Source organism: Rattus norvegicus, chromosome 1 (assembly GCF_036323735.1).
Source record: "Rattus norvegicus strain BN/NHsdMcwi chromosome 1, GRCr8, whole genome shotgun sequence".
Taxonomy (NCBI): domain Eukaryota; kingdom Metazoa; phylum Chordata; class Mammalia; order Rodentia; family Muridae; genus Rattus; species Rattus norvegicus.
In genome coordinates, this window is record NC_086019.1 from 124,316,310 (window position 1) to 124,342,530 (window position 26,221).

The window sequence follows — 26,221 nt, forward strand, 5'->3', positions numbered from 1 at the left end:
AGAAAAAGTGGTTCATTTAAATAATGGAATACTATTCAGTTATTAAGAACAAGGACATCATGAGATTTGCAGGCAAAGGGTAGGAACTGGAAAATATCATTCGTAGTAAGGCAACTCACACTCAAAAGAATATGAATAGTATGTACTCACTAATATGTTGAGAGTAGCCAAAAATAAACAGAATACCCAGGACAAAATCCACAGAACTCAAGAAGGTTAAGAAGCTGAAGGGCCCAAGTGGGATTGCTTCGATCTCACTTGTGAGGGAGAAGTAAGCAATCATAGGGTGCTGAGGGAAGGAAGGACCTGGGAAGGAGAGGGGGGGAACAGTGGAAAAGGGGAACATGACCAGGTAATGGCAGGGGTCAGGACAGAAACACTGAAGACCAGCGGAATTAATAGGGACAGGCAACCTCAGGATGTAGGACGTGGGGGCTCTCTAGAGTGTACTAGAGACTGGGGAGGTGAGAGGCTCTCAGGAATCAAAGAGCGGGACATTAGATGAAATGCCCAACAATGGGGAGAGGGAATTTGTAGAAAATCTACCTACAGTAGAAAGACAGAGCATCAAGTGGAGGGGTGAGGTTGCCATCACACAGTCAAAAACTTTGACCCATAATTCTTCCTGTCTAAACGAATTACCGAGACAAACGTGGAGAAGAGATCAAAGGAAGGAAGACCCATTGACTGGCCTAACTTGGGAGACAAGCATGGTTATCCTCCAAGAGGCTGGGCAAGCACCTGATTGAGACAGAGGCAATATTAGGATACTAAATTGGACGCAAAACTCTTAGGGTACTTTGAACCCTATAGAATATTTCAAGTACTCAAGGAAGGGTAAAAGCAGTAGTTATTTCCTACACAATGAAGAACATGCCATTTCATTTCAAACACACAAAGGTCTAACCCAAAACCACCATACATATATAATATTATATTGACTAAAAGGTTATATTTATGTCTTAGAATAAACATGATAAACTTTTATATATGTGTATATATATGTATATATATACACATGTATGAAAAAATGAAAAAGAAATTTTAAAAACAAGCAAGAATGGAATAAGGGAGACATGGAGGGAGAAAAGACTATGTGAAATATAATTTTATTTATTCTAAAACTATAAACACAATGTGTACAATATATTTGATATGCATACATACATGAATTTCATTCTTCAATTAAATGGAGGTGAAGTAGTGTCCAGCAACCTCATAGCATTGTAACAACATACTGAGAAAATTCCAACACGGTCCATTCTAGGGAACAGTTATGCTTATTAGATTAACTTACAATGCTTTGGTGATTGTCTGCTTACACCTTTGTTTGAGGTCTGACCCAAAATATACAACAAAATGTTTGTACTATGTAAGAATGATGACTTGTTCAGGGATCCACTGATAGAATCACAATCAGGACTTCCTTGGCCACATTCAGTCACAGTAGATTTCAGTACAAAAAGTTGTAGGAGCATATGTTACTCAATTAAGTACCCTATCCTTCCTGATATTTAAAGAGGGAATATAAAATGACCAAATACAATCTAAGATATTTCTTTGTCATGTTTCATGGGGAAGATTGCCTGAAAATGTCAAAAATTTCTCTTGGAGACCGGAACTATATAAAACATTTGAGAGCACTTCCATTTTTTCCAGCACTTTTTCCCTCAAGAGTCCCTGAGAGTAGGATGGTTTCACACGGCTGTTTGACAATTCTTAAGTCCCAGTAGGTTGAGGAACTGTACAGAATTTTTCAATTAATTCTCTCTCTAGAAGAGGGGTATTGAGATGTCTTGAGGATTATTTCCTCCTAAGAAGTACAAGTGAGGGAAATGATGAAAATTAAGAAATGGACACGTAGTATAGTAAAAACCTGTGCTAGCAAACACATTTTTAATGGAAGAATTTTACCTAGTGCTTCATTTAAATAATCAATACCTATCAGTTCTTTAGGAGATGCCATGGCTCCCTCTACCTCAGATATATGTTTATGTTACCCATATTACATGTGACTTTTTCCTACCTGGAATTGGCATTGAATCCAACAGGAACATTGAATTTATGTATATAATCCATGCCATTATTAAACTAGGTAAGATATCTTGATTCTCAAATTTATTAATAAGCATGCAAAATTCACAACTGAGCATGGTCTTCATGTTTACTTCTCTGAAGCATCATTAGTACTACTATGGAGGAGCTAGCTCATATAAAGGTGATACATTGTTTCAGTACTAAGTTTACTTACCCAAATATCATACACAATCAACCTTCTTACCAAAAGGAACTTTCATTCTCTTCTAAAAAGCAACAAACAAATATGAAAAAATCTCCTGTTGTAAATGTGAGCACAGGTTAATTGAGGGAAAGTTTTAAAGAGACAGTTGTAGAAGAATCTCATTGTATGGGGTATATGTGCATCTCACCCTGTCAGGTTCTGAGCCTCATCAGCTTACCATCTCATTGGCAAATGTCATTCTAGCAAAGTCCCTTATTTGTGTTATAACACCCATTGGAATGTCTAAGCCACATTTAAAAGTGCATACCTTATATAAATTGCTATAATATACATTTATTTGGCTATTTTGGTCCTGTCTTAGTTATAATTTGATTTAAATGTGAGTGATTAACTCACATATTACTGTTGTCTTTTAAAAGTTTCTAATGTTAGGTAAATGTGTGTGGTTACAATCGATTATGTGAAGTATTGAGTGAGGAATCCAATTTTCATATGCTATCCACTTGTCCCTTATTGTGGAAAAGAGTTCTGTCTATGAGAAATTTTATGTTTTTGAACACACACACACACACACACACACACACACACACACACACACATTAAGTCTCCTTTTCACCGAGTCAATGTATTTTTTAATGCTACTCAAATTTCTACTATTACAGAGTGAAACAGAACTTAATCTATTCAGTCAATTTTTCTAACACTAAACAATATCCTGGGTCCCTAGAAATATTTTTTCTTACATTTTTCACTTCTCCTGTGTAATAATGGGTAACTCTAAGACCGAATATAGTTGACAAGATCAGCAGAGTACTATCTGCTCATTGATAGTAGTCATTGTCTTAACAGTCCATTTAAAAAAATGCTACTCATGGTGAACTGTTTCTCTCCCTCAGAGGTCATGCATTACATTCCTTATGGAGGCTACAGGAAACTAATGGTACAGATATCCATCTATGCATCAGTATTCTGGTGATAATTCTTTTGTGGGGAAAAAGTTCATGTACCTTTCCTGAGATCCATAAGTTAGTTCAGGAACTAGCTTCTTTGATTTCTGAAAAACTCATTAAATGACTTCAGGTCTATCAGTCCCAATGAAGTTGTCTACAAATGAACAGAACTTTCTCCTATATTTTCCTCCATCTTTATTAAATTCAGGATTTCTTATTTACATTTAAAATGTCATTATGTGACATGATTATGTGTATACTTTAAAAATCTTTTAGTTTATTCTAACAAACATAAAATATGATGCCACCATGACATCTTAACAAACTGTGCAAAAGGATATGGGCCAATTGAATCCACGATAACAGGAGAGAAAAAAAAAAGATGTGCTACAATGGTCATGAGAAAATCAAGCAGGTGTGTTACAGCAATGCACAGAAACAGAAGAATGGCCAAAACCACTGGTATTGAAACTTAAATAAGGAAATAGCCATCACTTTCCTGAAATAAAGTTGTCCTCTAAATCTGATCTAAGGCCAGCTTGACTAATACATAGCTACACAGATTTTAAGCAGAATAAAATCTGAGCATATATTTGAAGAAGTAATGACCATAGAAGAATGTTGTTCTCTGCCAAGTGGTCTCTTCCCATTGTTATAAAATATAATGTTTTATCATATAAACCTTTGAAAAATAATGAACATTTTGTAGGAATTTACCACAGCTCCCTAAGATTGACCAAATCTTTGAGGATTTCAGCAAGAGTACTATGGGTTATGAAATGGTTTACTTTCTCTCTTTCTCTCTCTCTTTCTCTCTTTCTTTCTTTTTTTCTTTTCCTAAAATCACTTTGTTGACAACTATTGCTTCAGTTTGAACATTTGAAATTATATATTCAGGCTTCAATCTTATTCTCATACTAGCACAGATGCCTTCAAATTCTTCTTAGACTGTTAACTTGATTCCGATGTAATATCCTCAGATGGTTTATTGTTTCTTTTTCTTAAGTTTTATGAATTTTACCTTCAGAGGGACAGACATGCCTAGGAAACCAGGTGAAACTACTCTCTCCCTGAGACTCTTTCCTCTGACTCTAGAGGAAAATGCCAAGTTCCATCTGGGCCCCCTGTTCACAGGTACCAAGAAAAGCCGGGGCAGGCCCTTCTGGTTGCTGCCCTCACAGAGCAGAAACCCAGCCCCAAGAAGCAACTTAAGGTCCGAGACCAGACCTTAAGGGAATTCAGGCCTGAGACCAGAGAGAAGTAAGACCAACTTTTCTGCTTCAAGTGACCTGCCTGGTGGACTCAGGGAACACAAGGGCAAAATTCGTCTGGAACCTGACACTTCCAGTTTCTAGGTGGTTCCTGAACCTAGATGATCCAGACTCACAGCTCCCTGTTCCCAAACCCCATGGGAGAGAGAGAGAGAGCTCATCGCCCAGACATGTGACCAATGGAGCCTGCAGGGCAGGAGAGACTGCCACTTCTGCCCACCTTTCCCACATCCCTCGCCAAAGAGGAAACTGTATAGGGACTCTAGGCACAGGAAGATAGGGGCAGTAAAGCTGCAGGAGGCCTTTGGTCCAGACTGCACCCAGATATGAAGGGACCTGGTCAAACAGCTCCCTGCACCCAAATCCTGTGGGAGACAGAGCTAGACCATCAGAGGGGCAGACATGCCTGGGAAACAAGAGGTTACTACTCTCTGCCCACATTTCTGACATGAGAAGAAAACAGCTAGTACCATCAAGGGCCCCTATACACAGTGAACTAGAAGAAAGGGCAGGCCATACTGGTTGCTGCCCTCATGAAGAGCTGAAACCGAGCCCGGAGGAGGGAATTCAGGCCTGAGACCAGAGAGAGGTAAGACCAATGTTTCTGGTCCAAGTGACCTGTCTGGTGGACTCAGGATACATGCCCACAGGAACAGCTGAAAGCCAGTGGACAGGAACAACTACACGTCTGAAAGCAGAACACTCTGTTCCCATAACTGTCTGAAAGAAAACAGGAAAACAGGTCTTACAGCACTGCTGACACACAGGCCTATAAGAAAGTCAAGCCACTGTGGAAATAGCTAAACAAGGTAACACCAGAGACAACCTGATGGGGAGAGGCAAACACAGGAACCCAAGCAACAAAAACTAAGACTACATGCCATCATCAGAGCCCAATTCTTTCACCATAGAAAATACTGGATTTCCAAAAAACAACAGAAAAACAAGATTTCTATTTAAAATCACATTTTTGTTAATAATGGAGAACTTTACGAAAGACATACAGAGCTCCCTTAAAGAAATGCAAAAAACACAAGTAAACAAGTAGAAGCCCTTAGGGAGGAAACACAAAAATTCCCGGAAGAATTACAGGAAAACACAATCAAACAGGTGAAGGAATTGAAAATTAAAATTGAAACAATAAAGAGATAGAAAAGAGAATCTCAGGAGCAGAAGATTCCATAGAAAGCATTGACACAACTGTCAATGATAATGTAAAACAGAAAAAGCTACTGGCCCAAAACCTACAGGAAACCCAGGACACAAGAGAAGATCAAACCTAAGGATAATAGGTATAGAAGAGAGTGAAGACTCCCAGCTCAAAGGACCCATAAATATTTTCTTTTTTTTTTTGAAATTTTGCTTTTATTTAAAAAATATTAATATCATTCTCTGTAATGAGCTTAACCCTAGAAACAAACCCCTTTAAACCATTCACACAAAACCACTTATTAAATAAAGGATCTTCACTTAAATAGAAAACACCATGAGAAGTTGGTACCAAAGTGCTTCCTCTGGGCTGGAGGGATGGCTCAGCAGTTAAAGCCCGTGATCCTTATTAGAGGACCTGGGTTCAATTTCAGGCTCTATATCCATGCTTCTAAGCACCTATGAATTTAGTATCAGAGGATCTGATGCCGTCCTTGGTCTGACTTCCTTGACGGCCATGAACACTTCTCTTTAGGGCTACTCATCATTGAGAATGAAATCTGTATTTCTCTGTCAACACCATTCACACAAAACCATAAATATTTTCAACAAAATCATAGAAGAACACTTCCCTAAACTAAAGAAAGAGATGCCCATAAACATCCAAGAAGCCTACACAACTCCAAATAGAATGCACCAGAAAATAAACTCCTCTTGTCACATAATAGTCAAAGAACCAAATGCACAAAATAAAGAAAGAATATTAAAATCAGTAAGGGAAAAAGGTCAAGTAACATATAAAGGCAGACCTATCAGAATCACACCAGACTTCTCACCAGAGACTATGAAAGCTAGAAGATCCTGGACAGATGGCATACAGACCCTAAGAGAAAACAAATGGCATCCCAGGTTACTGGATCCAGCAAAATTCTCAATTAACATAGATGGAGAAACCAAGATATTCCATGACAAAACCAAATTTACACAATATCTTTCACAAATCCAGCCCTACAAAGGATAATAAATGGAAAAGCCCAACACAAGTAGGCAAGCTACACCCTAGAAAAATCAAGACACTAATCGTTTTTCAACAAAACAAAGAGAAGACAAGCACACAACCATAATCTCACATGCAAAAACAAAGATAATAGGAAGCAACAATCACTATTCCTTAATATCTCTCAATATCAATGGACTCAATTTCCCAATAAAATGACACAGATTAACAAACCCGGGAAAGGGAATAACATGTGAAATGTAAATAAGAAATGCCCAATCTAATAAAGATGGAAAAAGACAAAAAATGATTTATGAATTTTAATTTTATGTATATGGGGGTTTTTTGTTTTGTTTTGTTTTGTTTTGTTTTTGCCTATAGGTAGCTTTGTGTACCTCATGCATTTGGTGTATGCATTGGTCATAAAAAGACAGTAGATCCTTTTTATCCTGAGAAAAGATGGCTTTTTTTTCACATCAAGCTCTCAAACTTTATTTCTGGGAAGTGGCTTATAAAGACAAGCAAGAAACCAGGAAGGACATGCAGGGCTCAAGACCAATTTCATAATGGTCACCATCACCCCAAAATCCCCCATTGTTCTTTGGTTCCTGTAACCTAAACCATAAATTACAGGTGTACTGATGAGAACATCTAACTGTCTAGGTTTCTCAGAGGGTGTAAGTGGACTTGACATTCCTGAAACATACCTGAGATAGAGGGTGTATAAGTGGGCTTGGCTACTGGCATAAGTATCCAAAGTTTTTAGAGCCAAGGAACTCAAAGACATGAATTAGTGCATATAGATTCTGCAAATTATTTCCTCAATTTGCTCTCAGACATACGTGGGCAATTGCCAGCCATCATTACTCTTACTCTAACATTAATTGGTAAAAATAAGCTAGACCCAGGATGTCACAAATGGCTCCTGGAGTTAAGCTGTAATCAGTCCCTTAGCTGATTTGATTTAATCAAAAAGAGCAATACTGAATTTTCGAGATCCTATCTCTAATAAATTTTGCATTTGTATTCTCTACATTTCCTGGTTTTCAGTTATTTTCTAATGAGGATGGAAAATTCACTTCATCCTAAACTTAATGAATTTCAGATATAAATTAGTTGTTACCAAGAATACAACCTAAGCCTGGTCAGCGTTGATGATAGGACTGTCGTGACAGCTTGCTGCTAAGGCCTGAGCACGATTTATATGAGCAAGTGAATAGCATAACATTTTTCTCCAGAGAATAGCTGAGGTTTTGGGCTTGAACAACAGAAAGTTTTGGGGTATTTATGTACAGAAATATAATCCACAACGTATGTTTAGAGCCATCCTAGTAGCCACATAAATTCAACAGGCTTACAATATCAAAAGTGAAGTTTGGGGGTTGGAGATTTAGCTCAGTGGTAGAGCACTTGCCTAGCAAGCACAAGGCCCTGGGTTCGGTCCCCAGCTCTGAAAAAAAAAGAATAAAAAAAAAATGAAGTTTAATCTTTTTTTCCTCTTCAGTTTGGTGCATATTACATATGGATAGAAAACAGTTTTTTTTTTCTTTTTGATTCCCTCAGTGTTTTATCACACATCATTGCCTCATCTGGAGTTCCCACAGACTGTTGTACTGTCTAGGGCACAGTGCACACAGAAGGCATGTGAATGTATCTTAGCTTAATTTGACACACATCTCTGCCTTCATAACTGTCTCTTCATAAAAAGTAAATTATAGAATGTGGGATTTGTATCTAAAACTTCACCAGAAACCTTTGAGAGAGATGGGGCACCATTTGCTGTGTGCTGAAGCCTGCTAAGTTGGCTAACAGGGCATAGGAAGCATCCACATCTTTGCATCCCCCAATCTCAAAACATGAGATAAACCACAAAGGAAGATTTTACACCATGGCAATTTGCAAATTCTACCAACAAGCCTTTCAAAGACTTTCCTCTCAGACCATTGATTGTTAAAGATTTGTAATATATCTTCTTTTCTCCATCTTTACTAAATTGGGTATTTCTTATTTATATTTCAATTGTTATTAAATTTCCTGGTTTACAGGCAGACATCCCCCTAACCCTTTCCGCTCCCCTTCTACATGGGTGTCCCCCTTCCCATCCTCTTCACATTTCTGCCTTCCCTGCAACCAACCCTTACACTTGGGGATCAGTTTTGGCACAACCAAGGGCTTCCGCTTCCACTGGTGCACTTACTAGGCTATTCATTTTTACCTATGCAGATGGAGCCTAGGGTCAGTCCGTGTATAATCTTTGGGTAGTGACTTATTCCCTGGAAGCTCTGATTGGTTGGCATTGTTGTTCATAGGGAGTCTCAAGCCCCTTCAAGCTCTTTCAGTCCTTTCTCTGATTCCTTCAACTGGTGTACCTTTCGCGGTTCAGTGACTTGCTACTGGCATTCGCCTATGTATTTGCCATATTCTGGCTATGCTGCTCAGAAGAATTCTACATCCAGTTCCTGTCAGCCTTTACTTCTATGCTTCATCCATCTTATCTACTTTTGTGGCTGTATATGTATGCGCCATGTGTGGGGCAGGCTCTGAATGGGCGTTCCTTCAGCCTCTGTTCTAAACTTTGCTTCCCTATTCCCTCCCAATGGTATTCTTGTTCCCCTTTTTAGAAGCACTCACATTTGGTCATCCTTCTTGAGTTTCATGTGTTCTGTACATCTCGGGTAATTGGAGCATTTGGGCTAATATCCACTTATCAATGAGTGCATACCACTGGTGTTGTTCTGTGATTGGGTTACGTCACTCACTATGATATTTTCCAGTTCCATCCATTTGCCTATGAATTTCATAAAGTCACTCTCTTTGATAGCTATGTAATATTCCATTGTGTAGATGTACCACATTTTGTGTATCCATTCCTCTGTGGAAGGGCATCTGGGTTCTTGCCAGTTCCTGGCTATTATAAATAAGGCTGCTATGAACATAGTGGAGTATGTGTCTTTTTTATGTGTTGGGGCATCTTTTGTGTATATGCCCAAGAGAGGTATAGCTGGGTCCTTAGGCAGTTCATTGTCCAATTTTCTGAGGAACCTCCAGACTGATTTCCAGAATGGTTGTACTAGTCTGCAAGCCCACCAATTGAGAAGTGTTCCACATTCTCCACATCCTCGCCAGCATTTGTTGTCACCTGAGTTTTTGATCTGAGCCATTTTCACTGGTGTGGGGTGAAATCTCAGGATTTTTTGATTTGCATTTCCCTTATGAGTAAAGATGTTGAACATTTCCTTAGGTGTTTCTCAGCTATTTGGCATTCCTCAGCTTTGAATTATTTTTTATCTCTGAACCCCATTTTTAATAGGGTTATTTGTCTCCCTGCAGTCTAACTTCTTTAGTTCATCAGCCAGTTTCCTAGGCAAACTTTTTTTAAAACATTTTTATTCTTGAAGATAACTGTTTTCAGACACAGCTTTCCTATCATCCCCTTTTTATAGTAACCCTTCTTCTATATTACAGAAATGATACAGCCACAAGGAGCAGATTTTAAAAAAATTATAGTGCAGATCAAAACCAAGAATTCTCAATAAGAAAACATCAAAATCTGATAAACATTTAAGAAATGTTTAATACACTTTTATATCAGGTAAAGCAAAAGAAAACTACTTTGTGGTTTCATTTTCCATGTAGAGAATGGCTAAGAACAACAAAACATGTGAAAACACATGCTACCTGTGATGTAAAGTAAGAAAATCTCTCATACATTGTTTGTGGGAATACAAACTTACATCACTACTATGAAAATCAGTGTGGCAGTTCATCAGGAAGACAAAACTCAGTCTTTATGCTCCAGTTTGAACCAGCTTAGCAAGAAACCCAAATTGTGATTCATCCCAACACAGAGACAACTTGATCTACTATGTTCATCGTTTCTCTCTTTCTAAGAGACATAAATTAGAGGCAATCAAGATGATTCTCAACTGAAAATTGATAAATTCAGTACACTAACACAATTGCATATTACTCAAACATTAAAAGTGATAGAATCATAAAATTTGCCAGCAAATTTATTGATCTGGGAATATATTCTAATACAGGTAACTCAGACTCCAAATCTTGTTTTACTGTGTAGAGAACATGAGTCTTAATGTACCAAGTCAATTTTCTACAATGAAGTGACATCCTTCAACCTTAAAACTTTTCTTTCTTGCCATTTCTTTGTCCCAGATCAGCATTGGGAACTATTATCTATTGTCCTTCCCAAGGACAGCAAAGTTCTTCTCCCACATGAAACTGAAGTAGGAAGACTGCAATCGCAAACGAATTGTGGGTGAATCTATATAGCTGTTATCTACCAGACAGTCCAATCCCTCAGACCCTGGTCCTGGTTACCATTTCCTACCTTAGATGTCATATTTTTTTATCCCAGATGAAGGTGACAGAAAATTAAAACCCAGATCTTCATCTACACATCAGCACTGTGGTTAGAACATTTGAAGCAGCATATTCATGCTTCTCTTTCTGACTTTCTATGGGAGAAAAATGATTAGCTTGTACCAGTATCTGCTATTGTTCCAGAAAATTCAAATCCCCATGCCCACAACAAATGCCATCTATGAAGAAACAAAACCTTCCCTTCTTACACACTCAAGTCATTTACTACACTATCTCTTTAATTGCAGGCACTGCTGACTTTGTGTTCAAACCTTAGGAATACTTCAGCCCAAGAGTTGTCTGAATCTAGACACCTCAGGAATAGTTTCTCCATCTAGCTTGAAAGTAAAACAAGTACAGAGAAACAACTCCTCTCTTGGTTCTGCTGCTATTTTCTCTTGCCTGTTAACCAGAGAATTAGAATGTAAAGAAGGAAGTTATCTATTATTTACTCTAAGATACACAAGTTGTAAAATTATTTCTTATAATGCTTTAATTAAGTTCATGCAATTGGCCCACACCTCTCTTTCATTGTCATTTTGAGTTACAGACAAAATTTCCAGGATGAGTCCTAAACATCAAGGTTAAAATTTGAAGAACATGAAGTCAGGTGTCCCGAATAAGACCCAGTTACCAAAGTTTCCTCCGTTATTCAACCTTGTTGTACAAAATATGATTGAACAACACTTTAGCCGAACTTCCTCCTCCTCACTTTGTTGTCTCATACTTTAAAAAGTGCTGAACAATTTCCTTTTAGAGTCAGAATTCTTCCAACTCCATTATGTTGCCATGATATATGAATAAAGAACTGAGTACAATAAAAATCTGTCAACTGCTTAAATATTTACTAATATACACTTTCAAAGACACTCTAAGCTTCCAAATCTATGTTCTTGTTCCCAATTCGTCAGATTTTGCAGCCTAATTCAAATCATGATCTCGCTTGGCTGGACTCTTTCTAACTGCTTGGGTGGTTTGGTTTTATGAACCTCAATATTGGTGCTTTGTATGGGAATAAATCACCAATGAATTTGTGTCCCAGTGCGAACTTAGCAGGACCCCGAACTGTTTTTCAGTCATCTTGAGTATTGTAGATAAATTTGTATTCTGTTTTCTGATTGTTGTGCCACAAAATAAAAAAAAAAAAAAGAACCTGGATACAGTAGTGCTTGTGGGATCAGATTTGTGCGGAGATGTCCCAGGGGACACTGATTTCCACTTGGAGGAACTTCTATTTGTATTTCTGAGCAAGCTAAACTGTTCCTTTCTGTCACTTTGTGTCTATAGTTTAGTTTAGTTTGATTATTGTTTTATGTTTCATAATCAGAAAACTGTCCAAACTTAACCTACTGGCCAGTTGAGCCTTATTTTAGTCTTAACCCATCTCAAGGACTTTTAGAATCAAACACAAAACAAGGAAAAAAACAAACAAATAAACAAAAACAGCTAAATCAAGACTACAAGAACTGGTAATCCCATGCTGCTCTTGAAGCCCTGCACACAGAGCTAGGAGCTGAGCACTGCTGGAAAAGCCTACCTCCTACCTGAACCAGGCTGACAGCAGTCCTGAGGCTGCCTGACTTGTACAAGTGCTCCTAAAGAGGGCAGCAGCTTCTCAGCTTTCACTAGTAAGTAAGCTGGTGACTAGACCAGCTACAGAACTGCCATTCCCATGAGAATTAGATTAAGTAGGTAGCAAGAGTTTCCTCTCCAGAAATTATAGATGGATGAAATAAGGAAAATATTCTCTCTCTGAAATGTATATGATAACATGTGGCTACTATATATTAACTTTTGACTGATCTTAAATGTATATATTTACTATATTCCTTACATCTCTGTTATCAATTATTGGCTTGTAAATTATTGTGGATGACTAAAAATTTGTATCGTCTGTTATAAAAAGTTAGCTTAAAATAAGTAACTCAGGATGGGAAGCACTGTAGACAAAACATGACATGAGGTCTTTAGAAATAGTATAAATTGGAAAAAAAAGTCTTTATGTGATCCCTGCCCTGTCTTAAAAGTCAGATTAGAATTTAAAAATCATTTATTTAATGAGGTATCAAAGCTGTACCTCCATGTATTTCCATACAAAACTTTTCTTCCTGACAGCCAATCATTGTAATATAAAAATAACCTAATTATTATTGATTATAGAAACACTAACTTTTTATAATGTTGAAATTGTACTTTGGCTTCCGAAAGAACATAATTGGGCTCTGTGTCTGCACTCTTCAAAACTGTGTTTTATTTTGATATTACAAAGAAAAATTGAAAGATTTAAACATCTTCAAAGAAAGTTTTGGTAGTATAGGCTCCTGAATTCCTTTTCCATCCTAGGAACAGCTTGGAGGCTACAGCCTTTGAACTATCCCCGAGCGAATCCCCGCAGAAGTACAGGGATTTCAACACTTCTGCCTTGTGTTTATTGTTTGTTTCCTTTGTACTCATCCCTATGGATTCCCTTCCCTCAACCATCAAGGCATCCTAGATAGAGGACTGAAAACAGTTCTGGTTCTACATGGTCTCAATGTCAAAGTCCATGATCTGGAATTCGAGAATAGGCTGCTATTTTAGCCTCCTGGATTTCCCTGGAGTACATATAGGACCCTGACCTCTGGATGGGTGCTCTCTCCCTTACCTGCAAGCAAGAGGTCTGGGATCACCTGTCCCTGGTTCTTTGTCTCCATCCTCCCTGTATTCATTGCCAGTCTTTGGCATTCTTCCCAAGAGGTTGTGGTGCCCCACCCCCCATAACAATCACTAGGATCACAGGATCAGACTAATATTCACCTTTCCACTACTAACAAAATTCAGCCTTCCCTGGCAAACAGAATGATCTCAGTGATTAGGAGGAGGGGCCTCTGTGCCAGCCCTCTAGGCCTCCAGCCTTCCAGCCATCAGGCTACAAACTGTCTTATAGCCCTGTTGTGTCAGGTTCCTCACTCACAATTCCTTCTACTTATATCCCCATTTTACACCTGGTGTGCTTTAGGGGGAACTTTCCTTCCGGTGGTCACTCCTATTGAGGTCACACCTATTATGCCAATTCTTCATGCTGGATTGCCTCTCCCAGGAACCTCCTTTTCTTCAGGTATATCATGAGATTTCCCTGTCAATCTTGGCCCTGATGGAGTGTCTAGAACCTGAATTCCCACTCCTATGGCAGACTTGTCATTAGTCAGAACAGGTGCCAATGATTCTGACCCAGACTCAACATAATTTGAACAGGTACTGAAGCAATGGGCCATGTACCTGCAGACATGTTATATAGGTATAATCTTCAGAAGGTGGTGTTAAAACCACCCATGTTTCTTAATTGTAAGTCTGAATATTGTGACTTTGCTGAGAATCAGGCTAGAATTAACCAGCAGTCTTGGAAGTCCTTCAGAGACTTCTGGCTTGTATGACTGAGTCAGTGAAAAGTTTGGTCAGTGATGTCCCCAGAGTCATGATCATCAAACAGCTTGAATGCCCGGGCCTTAAGATAGCTACTGGAAATGCTATGGCAGACTTAAGCAATGATGTTATCCATATAAAGGTTGTTGACCATCATGATTTGGACCCTGGTGCAGGACCCATTGCAGTACTGACTGCCTCCATTGTTGCTTTGGTCATGGGGTGTGTACAGAAGAGAAACCTTCCTCCTGAAGGGCCACATGATTGTGCCTGTTGAGGCTGTGGCAAGCCTTGTCAACTCAGACAGTATTGTTCCTCAACTAGGTTCAAGACCAGCTGTCTCAGGTGTAACAAAGATTTCCAATGGGCTAAGGATTGCTGTTCTCAAAAGCAGGAAGACAATTTAAATTTCAAATGGGACACTCTTTTTCCCTGCCAGTAAGAGGGAGCCCTTCTTGACCAGGAGTCTTTTGGACCTTGCCTGTGTTTGCTCATTTCAAAATGATGACTGTACATTTAGATTGTTAAAGGATTGGTTGACACAGGGGCAGATTTCACAATAATAACATAAAATGATTCATTGAGGTTCCGCCATTGGAGATTGCAGCCTGTTCCCTCTATTAAAGGAGTGGGAGCCCAACAAGTCACAAGACTGACTAGGAACCTGTCTCTTGGCAGGACTTGGATTGCAAATAGGGTCTTTTACAACTGTTAGGGCTGATGTGCCCTGCAACATCTGGGCAAGAGATATTCTAGAAGACATGGGTGATGTCCGTACTACAAAGAGTTGGCCTTTTTTGATGACATAATACAACATGACAAACTGGATCAAAAAGTTGTGGATCACCCCCAATTATAATGGCCACAGCCCACCCGGTGCCAATTGACATCAAAGTACCTGGCCCTGTAAAATTGTCTTTGCTCTCTGAAACTGATAACTGGGTGGACCAGTGGCCCACTGTTTTGTTGGCATCAGTTAATTCCCAGCCCTACCTTGTTCTTTTTTCTTGCAATGTGAGTTTCTGTTTACCTTTGTAAATTTAGTCACTACTACATGGTGATTAAAAGGCAAGCATCCCACAGAGCAAACTTTCTGGTGTAACATCAATGTCTCAACCATTGGCTCTTGTATTCAACTGTATAATGTAACCATGGGGAACTTTCATGGTAAGCTAACCTATGGCATCATGTTAGGTATGAAACTTCACGTTTCCCCATATTGATTACAAATGCGAAAGGTTTCCCCAAGCATATTACATCCACCTCACTCTGCAAAGGTTCCTCAAATGCCTACTTTTTGTGGGACATCCTATCTTTTGGGAGCACTGCCAAGCTCTACTAGGTGTTATATTTACCAGGGACTACCTGACACTGTCATGTAACCTCAAACTTTTCATGGGGATGTTTACCTCACATGATCCTTCCAATGTTATTCCCTTTGTTAACAGGGATTCTATTCAATTCTGACATGAGTCCATTTATAACCATTGCCATTTATGTGACCCTCTAACAGTCTTGATTTATGCCCCCTTACACTCCTAAAACGTGGCCATCTCTTTAATGGGATATATTTCCATATAAAGTGATTGTCTAAAGCATAAAATGAACAACCCTTGTGAATGTGACCCCTGACAGCAAGGTTGGCTGAAAAATCACTGTATTCTGTCTCTGACCTCCCTTTTTTAATTTCTGGTCATTATTTTCAGATCAGCCTTAACGATTTTAAGGAAAATTTCTCCTGACCACTTGCTGGATGTGGTATTCAACAATGGCCATCCTAATGAGGGAAATAGCTCTTACTTCCATGCCGTCACACTGATGATCCAGACTCACTTACAACCCCTGCACTGAGGAAAGAGGGATTTTGGTATTGTGACTGCCATCATTGCAGCCATCACTGCAGGCATTGCAGGGGTGACACAGATATTATTTCCTTGACTCAGACGGACATTATGGCAGAGCCTGTCAATGCCATAATCTCTAAGTCATCTGAAGCACTACAGGCACAGGAGCTACTGGATCATTATCTTTATGAAGTCATTCACATTTTATGACATATTGACCTAGTGACAGAAGAGTTGGCCTTGTTACTAACATGTCTATATTGACCTGTGAATCCAGGTCTCACTAAATCTTCCTAACCATTTTCCAGGAACATAATGTTACTGAAGCTCAACCACATGCAGTTCAATATATTTAAAGTACCTGCTCAAACAAACCCCTTAGCTACTATGTGCTGCTAAAGAAGAACACAGCCAAACTTAATACTGTCATGTTCTCTTTGCTTTTCATAGATTCTGTATTCTTAAGAAAAGTGTAGGACAACATTAAGAGGGTGTTTGTCCACTCATTAATAGCCATTTATGCTATGATGGGAAGAATTGTCCTACTGATAATTATTTTAAGTACATCACACAGGATATTTCCAGGCAATACGCCACAAATAAGATGACCCTCCAATTGCTGATGGTCCTTGAAAATCCTGAAAGTGCTTAAAATCCTGATTGTGCAACTCCTAAGGAAGGAAGGAAAGCCTGGATGTCTGAGATGGCTGAGACAACCATGTAGGCAGTTTCTCATCTCTCCCTTCTGTTACTGCCTCGGTAGTGATGTCACTTTGAGGGCTAATATTCAATGATGGGTAAGATCCTGGAACACAGGAAAATTAGAGACAAGCACAGTCCAGTATACTGGTAACCCTCCAAGCGGGGACAACAATGTGGAGGCAATGGCACCCTGGCTTGCACTAGGCTGTCAAAGTCTAAAAAGAAATGTGTGGAAATGTAGAAGAAACAGAAGTGGCTGCCTGTCCATTATGTTGTAGCACAGAGCAAAGAGACAAAGGCAACCCCTGCAGAAGGACCTAATTGGAGACTGCCAAAAAGACTAAGGATTGATGATGCAGATCATCCAGCTTGTTGGGAACTTATGCTTGGAAGAGAAGCTTGCATTGACCAATAAAATGCAGGTGCGCTTTATAAAGAGCACCCTTCTGTGAGTAAATAAATGAGCTTGTAGCAGTATTCATATAAGGTTGCTGGGATGTTCCAATCCATTCCAGGATCTGTGCCATTGATTCTGTGCCTCTTCATCTCCAACTCACAAGAGCAAGTAGCATCAGACAGCAGAGGTGTAAGACAGTGATATAAGGTATATGAAAAATGAGAAATGATTCCTATTTCTTACCCCTTTCTATGATATCATTATACTAAGACTTCAACAGATCAGAATGATACCATTGATCAATGGCGTTCTGATAACCTTGTAGAGTACTTGGTGCTTATTTTCCAGGATTTCACCAATTTTTTTTCTTTCCGGAATATAGCATGAGGAATGGTCTTCTAGAATACTATATATAGGGTCCTTAAAACAAGTAATGTGATATAGTGTGTTATCTCTGTAAACCCTCAGCTGATGTTCTGGTAATGACAGGAAATGGAACTTGAAAAACAGAATTACAAGGTTTTCTAGCAGTAACCAGGGATGGAATGGCCCCAATTATTTTTCTGCTAAATGATCTTAGGATTAGATGTTTCAAAAGCACCTTGGATCCTATCATTTGACATATTGCTTCTTTTTTAGATACTTACCCAGGTTCTTTTCTCCATTTTTTCCTAGAAATTTCTTTCAGAAAGAAGGATAACCCACGTCAGGGAACTCAGTTCTTCTTTTTCAACCTCCATACGTCTTGGCAAACCTCCATAACTCTAAAATTGTTTAAATATCTATATGAATCAATGGAAGAGGTGGAAAATGAAAGTCAGAGAAGGAACATGGGAAGAATGTAAAGGCTTCAAAATTTGTAGAAGTAGGAAACTTCTCTTCTAGTATTGCCATGTCTATTGCACAGTAAAGTCACTGAGAAATCTGCTTAAGGATTATACAGAATTCAATAAGTTAAAATTTTCAGGAAGAATGGAAATAGTATATGGGGTTTCCATTACATGTTGAGGGGATTTTTCCAATGAATACATGCAGTGGAATGAGAGTCACAGTTCTTGGAACCACTGCTTTTATACTTACAATTCCAAGTTAGTCCACTCACTCACCTGTACATGTGAAGAGCATTAACTGGACTCAGTGGGTTTGGAATTAACTAATTAGCTAATTAGTTATTTGAGTTAAATTTTAGGGAGTAATTTGTTGTTGGTAGCAGATATAGATTTATGGAGGACTAGTCCTTTGTATAACATGAAAATGGGTTCCATTTAAACATAAAAAACATTATTTCGATATAACATTAGAGGGGATGTAATTATGGCACACAAACATTACATTAATTCTCTCCCAACTAGAGAACCCTGACTATGTATGACACAGTGTATTTGTATAAACAACCATGCTCATTCTTTCAAAACTTTTAAAATAAAATCATATTATCTGTAAATTTTATGAATTTCCACTAGTCTCATTATTTTATATAGATTGGTTCTAAAGATGATAAGACATAAACCTTCATTGTACCTACCAATTTTAAAAAGTTCCTTTGATCTTAAACACATATGGCAACTACTCACAGTCTTTGTCTGCACTATTGCAAATCATGTCCAGGCTGAGATCTGAAGATAAGCATCTGCAGAATGGAGTCCCATTTGAAGTCATTGTGGTTGATCTTCACTTTCTATCTGTGACCATGCGGATGAATTATCTGGTTAATAAGTGAAATATTTCGAGAATTACAAAATTTTTTTTACAATAAACATAGTAATAAAATAATGTTAGACAATATTTCTAGAAGGGTTTTGATAATAAATGTGTCAAATAACTGAAGAGAAATTCATTTCTCCATGGGTATATGAATAAAACGTAACAAAATCGTAAATGTGCGATACAGTAAAAGGTAAAAATGGGTGTATCCCAGACTTATCCTAGAATTTGGAGAAATTTCAGTTTCTTTTAATTTATTATACTATTATTCTACCCAAAATAATTAAGTGAATTATACTCAGAGAAGTCAGTCTCACAAAATTGATATGTTGAAAACTACAGGTAGACAGCTGACATAGACTTTTAACCTCTAGACTCTAGTTTTCACAAGTGCATTTAATGTCATAATGTGCACAACTATAAGTATACAAGAACACATTGATTCATACCTCACAAAGTAAAGAACAAAAGAAATTATAAATTAAGGTGAGATAGTAAAGTCCGGAGTGAAAATGTTTCTCGTAAGCACAACCACGTCACTAAACCTAAAAGCTCAAGCCCATAGGATTTGAAAAGCTTTCTCAGTGGGATGACTAAAACTTACAATGCTGGGAGTTTTTGATTTGATTGTGTATGCAGTGTCCATCAACCACAGCTTCTTTTACCCAGGATACTTTCAAAATACGGATGTTTCCTAACAGGTATCTCCTTCCTACATTAACTTGTCATTATATTAACTTACTATAATTTATATCAAATGACTTATTGTTCATCGATCAATATACCATAAACAAAGCTCCTTGTTCATCTGTATTCAATAAACTATTTCCCTGATCCTGATATGTAAAAAAAAGAAGGCCTTCCTTAAGGTTCAGAATTCTCAGGCCCTCCATCCTGCCAAGTTCCACCTAGCAAATATCCTCACTGATCTAAAGACTGTACCCACTCCCCAACTTCCAGAATAAAAGTCTAAACTCAGAATGTGAAATCTAAACAATACCTCGATTCACCCAAAACTCTGGAATTGAAACCTCACCAATCAACACATCAGAAAATTCTACCCTGGAGAGCTCTGTCGCATTCTCATGAAATCTTATATAAAGCTGTTTTCTGCTTAGATTACTACAGTTTCTGACCCAAGCAATAGCATCAATGCTCCTGTGTTTCTCTAACAGCCATAAGACTTATGTGCATATTAGTACGTGGTGTTAAGTTGAGGTGTGCCTAGACTTCCAAACCAGTTTACTTTTGCCTTCAGAGCTGTAACACTTACATACAAGATGTGGTTGCATAGGCTCTGTTGGTGCTTGAATTCCTCTTCAGGGTCCATTCTGCACTGGAGTTGTTGACTGCAGCCTACCTACAAAAAACATAACTTCCAATCCATCAGTCATTAGACCACCATCCAGTGGTGTAAATTAGGTATGTTTCCTCTTTCCTCAGTGACAATATATTCCTGAGTCCAAGGAAATTACTCGTGAGGGTCCAGCAAACCTCTGATACTTTTGCATGAGAAAATATCTCTAGACATGGACTTCAAGCTTATGCTGGCCCTCTCTGCACTTGACTCCATTCATCCTCCGACCATGGGAGCTGAAATCCTGTAGTTTCTTAATCTAACAGGACTTTTGTGCGCCTTCCCACTCTGTTCTTTCGCCTTCTATTCAATGCGCCTATAATCCCACCATTTCTCTGGTCATTTGTGGCACTTTTGGTTGTGTCCAACCCTTTCCTATTGTTGAGACACTTGGCATAAATCTCCCTAGAGATCACTCTTGTCTTCTGCCCTCCAGCAAAGCTCTCTGGCTTAGTCAGTATAATCCCCTAACCCCTGTTGACCTTAGTGGTAACACACTAATTTTTTTCCTCTAGTCCCTGATGAGTCCTAGGGGTGCCCACAACTATGAGCAAAAGTGACATCTTTTGTAAGTCTCTTTTTATCTATGGAAAGTCTAATTATGTCTTGGAATGCCATTTTGAAAACAATCAGATTGTCAACCTGACATCCATTACCAAGTGCCATAATTTATTCACGACTGCAAAATAGAATTTGACTTCAACACTCTCTAGATAATCAATCCAACGGGTTGCTTTATGCCTCCCCTAGATGCTAATGCGATTTGGAACATTTTCAATTACCTTGGTGTATCAGGGAAATAGAAATAGATTTCATATTACCAATTTCTTTCTTTATCCTCTCCAATCTATGTTTTCGTCTAATCTCCTTCCCTAAACCTCACATAGTGAAAATGCCATATCTTTTAAGTTACATTGATGGTTCTGTAAGATGTTTTGCAAAGTAGATAGACATAGCAAAGTGGAAGAAATCAAAGGAGTGCAACTGCAATATGCACACACCCCTCACACACTTCACTGGCTATTATTCCTCTCAGCTCCCTCTTGTAAATTCCTTTGACCTCAGCAAGGGCACAAATAGTTCATATCTCTTTGAGTTCTTGGTTCTCAGCTTACTGCATTATGTTTTACAGGTATTCGCGTGTCTTTGGTTATAAAGGGCATTAGAATGTTGTTTTATGCATTTCCACTTCAATTAAAACCTGTCTCTGCAGTTGGGATATGGCTCCTTCTCCTCTAGTTCCAACAATTCTTCTTTACAGATTTCCTTAAAAATATTTGCCCTACATCAGGCAAGCCATTTGATTCTGTGACAGAGAAATGAGAGCTAAACACAGTAGAAAAACTGAGTTTACCCAGCGGGTGCTATTACTACTCATCTCATATCCTTTTGGGTTTAGTTTAACACTTTAAAATTTTTGCTAAAGTATATATCTGACCTGATGATTTGTAAGCATAGTGGGTATGATTAAAAACCTGTCAAGGTTCATCTTAAAATTTGCAAAACTCTATACTTGGTTAATTTTAAAGGAATTGTGTGCACTCCAGGCATCTTAACTGCTGTGCCCATCCTATCTCCATTGGTATTCAGGCAGCCTTGTGGCTGACAGCATTCTTTGCTAGGTTTGGAAGGAATGGATTTTGCCATGTGAGTTTACTCCTCTTTTGATTAAAATTGACCACAAGGGTGAGGTTAAACAAGGAAAAAAAATTCCTCCTAGTCACAAAGTACAATCTAGATGGTTCTTTATATTTTAAATAATGCTAAAAAAACTTTCCATTATTAGCCTCAACCCTTGGCCCCTTCTTTCTCTCACTGAACTAACTCTTCACTCTCTCTTTCTTCTCTATTTATAAATGAATACCCAACTCAACACTCTCAGGGGCCCACTTTCAGCTTCATAGCAGCCTTTGATCTTCCAGATATTTGTTCTGTTTCACCAATGATCTCCTTTCACCTCCCCCAACCTGGCCAAAACCACAGTTCTTACTTTGCAGAAGGTTGGCAGGGTTGATGTATTGTTCAGGGTATACATCCCATTCTTTTTAAGTAAACTCTCTCAAATAGATAAGAGATTGGAGTCATACATTTTTAAATTTTTCCACATAAACTAAATAATTCAAGTAAATTACACAATCTTGTATCCTTGTCGTTTATGATATTTATATGACTCTCACAATCCTCTTTCCAAATAGTGCGTGCAAATCTATAACCAGACTAGAATATACGTAAATGTAATCCACCAAACTAATGCTACCCACACATCTGGCACTGATGGGTAACCTGAATGGAATTACAAAACCAAAGGGGCATCCTTGCTAGTATTTTAAAGTTTCTACAAGGCCCCTCTTAAAGCAGTAAATTATGAAAAGTTACCGAAAGTCGTCCAAGACAAACATGAAAACCCTTCTCACTTCTCATACTACATTTCAATTGACTTCTACCAATATACAAATCTACATTTCATGTCTCCAGATGGAAAACTCCCTATAACCGACTTTTGTTCCCAGAGGTTCCCCAATATTAGGCATAAAAATTAAATATCTAGAAAAACACCCCTGAGTCCATGAGCAAAATTCTTACCTGTAGCCTTCAATGTACACCATGGGAGAGATGAAGAAAATTGAAAATAAAAATATCTGATGCTGACTAGGGATTTTCTGCCCCACACATGGCTAACCCAGGGTTCCAAACTATGATAACATCTATGTCCATGTTTCCAATATACTCAGGAGGGACACCACACCAGGATCTGTCCAAACAATCACAAACCATTGTGTCATTGTACATGATGTCAACAAGAAGAACACTGAGTTGCTGAGTGTCCTCATGTCCTTCTCAGCATGAGGACATCAGGACCAGATCACTTTCTTGCTAACCTTCTAGGTCTGGTCATAGACGACTGAGGTTGCTCAGGTTCTCCTGTCCTAACCGACATCATCTCTGAGAGGAAGCCTCAGGTAGTAATCACAGCATTAGAGTGATCCAGCTCCCTCCTTCTACATACTGTCACTACTTTTTCAGTCCTAATAAAAGTTTTGGAGACTCAATTCTCCTCTAGTTTGCTTATTGTTAATGTAAGGGAAGGGATATTCTAGCTAAAATAGTAACCCCTATTTCTTTGGATCCCCAAATGCACTTGACTCCAGCTTGGCAGATCATCACCTTCTTCCTTATCCTCCAAACCACACTTTTTTTTCTTACGAAATTTCCCAGTGGATCACTGGATATAGAACAGCCAACATCTGCACCAGCCCTAACACACCATCATTCCACCACTTAGTTAATAAAATGTTTCCATCCCCGTCATATTAAAGGGCAAGAAAACCTGCTTCTTGAATTTAATTATTTGGAATAGTTTTTCTGTTTTCTATATGCAGATGACTCCATGGTATCAGGTCTATCCATAGGTTCCTTTCTATACATGGGTGTCTAGATGGAAAGCAGTGAGGTTAGTTGAATGTATGAATGCTGGTAGGCACCTATTATTTTGTTTTTGACTGGCTTCTTTGTGTCTGTGAGGTTCCTGTATCTTGTGTTTATTGGTTTTGTTCTTGTTTTCTTCTCCTCTGCCAGGCACCAGCCACTACCATTAATGCTGCTTGCTATGACTGTTTTGATGGCCAGAGGTCAGAATTTATATCTGAGCTTTCTGGTCACTGAATTCAGGTTACAAGTGATAGCATTTAAAATGCTGCCTTTAAAACAAGGTATTATACTTTCATTCATTCACATACAAGAGTGCACACTGGCTATAGGCTGTTTGGTTATACATGAATCAGAGAAATTAAACTGATGCTTTATTTTCAATGATGACATCCTCTGCAACTTCATAAGCGATCCATAAATATTTTATATCTAAACATGCTCTATCTTCATACATATAGATAAATGATACATAGATGATAGATAGATAGATAGATAGATAGATAGATAGATAGATAGATGAGAGAGAGAAAGGAAGAGTGAGAGAGAGAGAGAGAGAGAGAGAGAGAGAGAGAGAGAGACAGAGAGAGAGACAGAGACAGAGAGGATATGGATGTCTAAAATTCCAAGAACCTCTACTTACAACCGATAGCCCTTCCTAAAATGGTCAGAAAATACTACTATTTAAGGATGTCAAGGGCTGTTTTCCCAATGACCTAAAGGAATATTGTTATAAGAGTGGCAAGAAAATTAAAGATTTTTGCCCATATGCAATGAGCATAATCGGGGTTTTCATAACTGCACATCAGCTGTGGAATAATACTCTGCCTGGCTTCTTTCAACAATGCTGGTTGTTTGTCCCTACTATTTAATCACATGACCTTGATTCATAGCCTTACCTACTAGACTCCTAGTAACCTTTACCTCACCACTTATTTATCGCTCTGAGCTAAATGCCATCATCATCCCCTATCTGTACTATATCACTCTTCAGTATACTAATATTTTAAGTCAGGGAAATATTATATGAATTCACTATGGAATATTAATATTTTAAACCATACTCTTTAAAGCAGGGAGATTATTAACAGGCTGAAAATTATTATGAGTCATTAATTAATTTATTTTCATGTGCTCTATATTTCAAGGCTATTATGAAATTACTAAGACTTTGATTAATGCTGTCTGTACTCATCATAGATGGTACAACCATCAACTCCTTAGTTTTCTCCTTTGCCTTCTCTCTACTTGTCACTTTCAGCTTGATATCTATGTCTATACCATTGTACACTCAATATTATCAGCTTTTACTCTTGATATATCATTATAACCATCACAAAACTTCTCCTCTTATGTATCTCAGTAATGCAATCCTTGTACTGCTGCTGTGATTGGCTCATTTTTCTCTATTCTATCTTAACTGAACATCAGTTCTGACCCTACATTTGTTTACTCTCATATGCTCTCTGAAGAAATGAGAATCTCAAGGAATGGACCTAGAACTCTAGGTAATATCTAAAGTATACAATTGAAAATGATTTCTCATTATATTGACCATGTCAGGCAAAGCAGTATAATTATAGAACTATAAATAACAAACCACACAGCAGTGACTGTTGGAAACAGTGCTGATGAAAAGGCCTTGGTCACTCAGTAGAAGTTCAATCTCAAAGAGAGACAAGTAGATATCTTGTGTAAAATTCTTTAGATACATATAATACCATCCTGGAAACATCAATAGATAGTTGACAAGAAATGATCATAATTTGCTTGACTTCATAGAAGGAATGTGCAGAGAAGAAAGAGAGTAGAAACTATAAAAAACTATTATTTGCCAAAGCACAATACCAATTTCAATCTGACTGTTGAAAATAAAAATGAAAGTTAAACTTCTGGTACTCAGAAACAAGATCATAACAATTCAGTCTGGCAGTGTTAGGTCTTTGCCATCATAGGGCCTTCAGTCCCATGTAGGACAGTGTCTTCAAATGTTTCAGCGTTAGGCTCTCACGAGTCTCAGCATACCATGTGTAAACTACCATTGCTAAAAGTATTCTTCACAGTTGATCCCAAAGACAGTGTAAAAATCAATATTAAATGACATATTTCAGATGCTGATTCCTGAAGTGAATCATCTTCTTTTCAGATTAATGCATGACTCTAAGACTGAGGCAGGCAGTGACACTTTTGTCTCTAAAGTTAAGACCTCATGCACCAGGGTGGGGAATACCCTCAGGGTGGTACCCTCTCAGACACAAAAGGAGGCAGGATTTGGGGAAGAACCCTGGGAGGGGAAACCTAGAGGGGGCAGCATTTGGGATATAATTGCATAAACAATAGCAACAAAAGACTGAGACAGGAATGACAGATCTTAAAACAGAAGCATTGGCTTCATAGGCA

General features: G+C 38.3%; 1 long non-coding RNA gene across 1 annotated transcript; it reads right to left on the reverse strand.

Moving 5' to 3' along the window:
- Positions 1–1,093: 1,093 nt before the first annotated feature.
- Positions 1,094–17,975, reverse strand: LOC134483498 (uncharacterized). Its single transcript, XR_010060332.1, has 3 exons — positions 16,192–17,975; positions 10,958–11,084; positions 1,094–8,059 (listed from the first exon to the last, which is right to left on the reverse strand). It is a non-coding gene; the product is annotated as an uncharacterized LOC134483498 (long non-coding RNA).
- Between the last annotated feature and the right edge of the window lie 8,246 nt (positions 17,976–26,221).